Raw genomic sequence first — 5,113 nt, 5'->3', positions numbered from 1 at the left:
TTGTTTTCTGAATTTTGCCCAGGATTTGGTCACCTAGTCATATATGGCCATGCATACAGCAGTATTTCCAAATCTGAGTACCCTCCCAAGGGGCTGATTTCACCTTCCAGAGTTTTACAACATGCTATTACTGCTAATACTGGGAGTTAAGTCTATGCAACAGAAAATTCCCCACTTATGAAAGTTGCTCTAGTCTACGATGACCTGACTTGGATTTAATGTTTTGGTTTCTTATTCCACTATGAGGAATTGGAAAAGTTGCCTTAACTGCTGATTGGAGCAATCTAACTCCACAAAATATATAAATATTTATGGCACACATTACTGCATGAAAGGGATCTATGTGTAGGTATTTTCCAAGTTTCAATCTGCTTTGACCGCATCAATCGCCTTTATCAGAAAGAAGATGTAAGGAAAGACCTGGATTTAGAGCAACCTAGAACTAAGGGGAAATGAGCAATTAATTAGTGGAACAGCTTGCCTTCAGAAGTTGCAAGTGCTCCATCACTGGAGGTTTATAAGAGATTGAGCAGCCATTTGTCTGAAATTGTATAGGGTGTCCTGTGTAAGCAGCAGATGGGAATAGAAGACCTCCAAGGTCTCTTCCAACTCTTATTATTCTGTTAGTTTCCCACCTGCTGTGTCAGGGATGCACACATGAACTCTATGTATAAAGCCTCAGAAACTGGGGGTGAGGATTTTGGTGGATTAGATTTGAATCCTTTATTGGCCAAGTGTGATTGGAATTTGTCTGCAGTGCATAAGCTCTCAGTGTAAATACAAGCAACAAGTGATAAATCATGATCATAATCATAAAATACCATCATCATAAATCATAAGATACAACAGTGATAGTCATGGGATTCCAAATAAGCAATCAACATAAATCATAATAGGATACTAAATAAAAACAGTCAACATAAATCATAGATACAAACAACAAAGTAATAGTTATAAGAAGCTAAGGAAACAGATAATAGGAAAGATGAGAACGATAATAGTAATACAGCCCTACTAGGTGGTTTGACATCCCAGGGCATAGACAGTGTTGTGGGAATTAATTGTTTAACAGAGTGATGGTATGGGAGAAAAAAAACTGTCCTTTTATCTAGTTGTTTTGGCATGCAATGCCCTGTAGGGTCATCTTGAGGGAAGAACTTGAAACAGATTATGTCCAGGATGTGTGAGGTCTGTAAACATTTTCACAGCCCTCTTTCCAGCTTGTGTAATATACAGGTCCTCAATGGAAGGAAGGCTGGTTGCAATTGTTTTTTCCTGCAGTCCTAACTATCCGTTGTCTGTGTCTGTCCTGTTTGCTTGCTGTGCCAAACCAGACAGTTATAGAGGTATAAATAACAGACTCAATAATTCCTTGGTTGAACTGTATCAGCAGTTCTACAAAGCAGATGTGTACATTTCCATGTATAGACTGTTGTAGGACTAAGCGATGGGCACAATAGATTTTCACATTAGTCCCTTAAATAAGAAAAGAAAATGCCTGCAATCTCACCTTCTATGCCTTGAAGTTCTTTCTAATAAATTGAGTTGGTTTAAATCAAAATTCAGGAGGACCACCTAGTGGGAATAAAAATTATTGCAGAAAGAGAAGCACTTTTCAAAGTAAATTGCGTCTAACTCAGCTCCATTGGATGAAATCACAGCAAGCCTAATTGCAGGTTAGCCATTAGGGTATAAAACAATTAAAGCATTTTGAGTTGAATGAGCATCTCCCTTTAAAAATATTTTTTTCAATAAAAATACTGCTCATTGTTGAAAAAAAGGAAATATTTAATATTTTAGTTCCTTCATTTGGAAATTCACAATACCTTAGTTCTCATTGCTGCCATTAAATTCATAAAACCTTAGCTCTCAATCTTGTCCATCTAATTATGTTGTCAGAAAAAAAAATGGATCTCTTGATTTATCCTCTGAATCTCAAGTTAATCTTTTGATCAATCTTATTGAAGTTCTCATCCCTATTAGATTATAAATTACCTAGAAACAATTCTACAGCAAATTTCTAGATTTGGGAAAGTAAAACCACAACAGCAGAGAGGCAGATTTAATACCTGTGGCAATTTCAATTGTTAATGCAGTAATTATGGGGCCACTTGATTTAGCATGCAAATTACCAATCAAGGAGAATATTTGTACTCAGTGTTCCCTAATTTGGGTAATAAAAGCTCCTTAAGAAAACAACCAGGCTCAGAGAGCACCAAGGACCCCTCACAGCAAAATATAAATATCTCCTAAATGGTGGCAGACCTCTCTAGTTTGCAAACAGGTTCTGAAGCTGCAGGATTCTTCTGTATTAACATTTGGGTGTACAAGAATGGACCTTCCCCCCCCCCAAAAAAATCCCCCGCTATTTCTAACTACATAAATAGAGTTGGGTTCAAACTTAGTTGCACTTGGAATCAATAAAGCAGAAATGGCTTCAATTCACTTTTCACATTGATTTCAGTGGGACATAATTGCAAGTAAGACCCAATGCACAGTACATTTGAGGGACTATGAGATCGTGATCCAGAAAACCATAATCTGACAGGATGAAAAATGGATAGCCAGAGAATATTGAATCAATTTCACTGATAATAATGGCCATTCCACAGAGGGCAACAGTGAGAATACAGAATCAGCAAAAAGCTGAGAGGCCTAGCTTGATTCAAGGATTTAAAAACCTGAGGAGGCTGCTACCTGGGAAAAAAAAATCCTAATATGGTAATTTTGTTTTGGTAAATCAGTGAGGGGAACTTGATATCCTAAAAATCTTTACTTGCTTATTTATTTTTCATATTTTATCCCTAACATCTTTCTTTCTTTCTTTCTTTCTTTCTTTCTTTCTTTCTTTCTTTCTTTCTTTCTTTCTTTCTTTCTTATTTATTTATGACATTTATTTGCTGCCCATCTCATGGTTCAGACAACTCTTGAGGGGCTATAAAAAAGTAAAATTAGAAATAAAACCCAGAAGACAGTCTCATCAAAGGCAACACCAACCAACCAACTCCTCCACCCACGGAGATAGGAAATAAGACAAAAGGCCCTTCAGTTACCCCAACACAAGGCCTGCCTGGGGAATAGCTATGTTTTGAATTCTCCTTCAAAGCTTGTTCAGGTGAGCAACATGCAAATTTTCAGAGGGGTGCTGTTAAAAGGGGGCAGGAGCTACAACAGAGAAAACTCACCTCCTGGGTCCTGCTAGATGACACTGATCGACGGGACCAGGGGCAAGCCCACTCTGATACATCTCAGAGGGCAGGCAGAATCAGGCAGAGACAATCCTTATGCTAGGGCCTAGGCCAGTGATGGCGAACCTTTTAGAGACCGAGTGCCCAAACTGCAACCCAAAACCCACTTATGTATCATCAGGTGCCNTCCCTGGTGATGGGGCTAATGACTCTTAAGAGCTTCCTTTGTCTTGAGATCCCTGGCTCCAAACTTACTGATGGTTCTACATCTGCATTTGTATAGGCCTAGCTACTGGTTTGGGCAAAGAGATGAGGCAAGGTTTGGTTTCTGCTTTTCAAAAAATGCTTTTAAAAATCCTTTTGGTGAAAAATATTTTTTCCTTTTTTAATATTTCCTTCTCTGGGATATTTCCTTCTCTGGGGCTTTGACTTCCCACAGTAGATAAATATTATAAAGAGACATGTGCATCTGCGCAGCAAGACTCAGGCTATGAGGTGGGGAGTATGAAGTACAATCTGGAACATATTTTCATTTGCCTGTTCTATTCTAATTTTCGGTTTCATGAAAGCTGAAGACAGCAAACAAACAGAGTAGGAAGATCCCCTATTTAAGGAGGGGAGGGAGGAAAAGCTTTGGATCCAGTGGAACCAGTGATTGACAAGTCGCCTCTCCAATCAGAATAATTGGCAACTGCACAATCATTGATCATTTCATTCAGTGAACAGAGAGATGATACCTGGATAAGAAAAGTCCTCAGGTTTTTGTCCCACCTTATTATAATCCCCTTTGAGCCACAAAATGTTGCTGAGTCTTCTGCCATCTCTTCTATAGGTGAAGCAGGCAGAGATCTCTCAACCATTTCTCATACAACTTAAATTTGAGACTCATCATCATCTCAGTAGTTATCCTATAAACTTCCAGAACTAAACACAGGCCTCTAAAAAGAGTTTGAGCAGAGCAGCATAGAGCGTTTTTAAAATTATTAATTTATTTAAGTTTACCGACCGCCCAACTTCAGTGGCCTCTAGATAGCATACAAAACTGGTCTCTTTTAGCACCTCTTTCATAATGCTGGTTCATGTCTAACATGGAATTGATAGGTCCATCCAGATCCATCATAACACTTACATGCATTCAGTCACCATTTTACCTTCCCCTTACCTACCCCCCCTCTCCTCTTCACAACCATTCTTCACCATTCTCACTCTGCAGCTTGATATAGTCTCTCCTGAAATAAGTTTGTTGTTAGTTGTGAAGTCGTGTCCGACCCATCGCGACCCCATGGACAACGTTCCTCTAGGCCTTCCTGTCCTCTACCATCTTCTGGAGTCCATTTAAGCTCACGCCTACTGCTTCAGTGACTCCATCCAGCCACCTCATTCTCTGTCGTCCCATTCTTCTATTGCCCTCCATCTTTCCCAGCATTAGGCTCTTCTCCAGTGAGTCCTTCCTTCTCATTAGGTGGCCAAAGTCCTTGAGTTTCAACTTCAGGATCTGGCCTTCTAAAGAGCAGTCAGGGTTGATCTCCTCTAGGACTGACCGGTTTGATCGCCTTGCAGTCCAGGGGTTACAGGTAGGTAATTAAAAAAATTCAAAATGTGGCTCAACTGCTTCTCCCCCAAACTATGCTTTCTATAAAACTTGTTCTGCCCAATTCACATGGATGCATTTAAATTTCAAAAATTCTCAGTTTTTTCCCCACGCTCGATTGGAGATTAGGCTTTATTGTTTTCTGAATTTTGCCCAGGATTTGGTCACCTAGTCATATATGGCCATGCATACAGCAGTATTTCCAAATCTGAGTACCCTCCCAAGGGGCTGATTTCACCTTCCAGAGTTTTACAACATGCTATTACTGCTAATACTGGGAGTTAAGTCTATGCAACAGAAAATTCCCCACTTATGAAAGTTGCTCTAGTCTACG

This window comes from Protobothrops mucrosquamatus, unplaced genomic scaffold (genome assembly GCF_001527695.2).
Source record: "Protobothrops mucrosquamatus isolate PMUCROS unplaced genomic scaffold, P.Mucros_1.0 scaffold2789, whole genome shotgun sequence".
Taxonomy (NCBI): Eukaryota; Metazoa; Chordata; class Lepidosauria; order Squamata; family Viperidae; genus Protobothrops; species Protobothrops mucrosquamatus.
Note: the sequence above shows the minus strand (reverse complement) of the source record.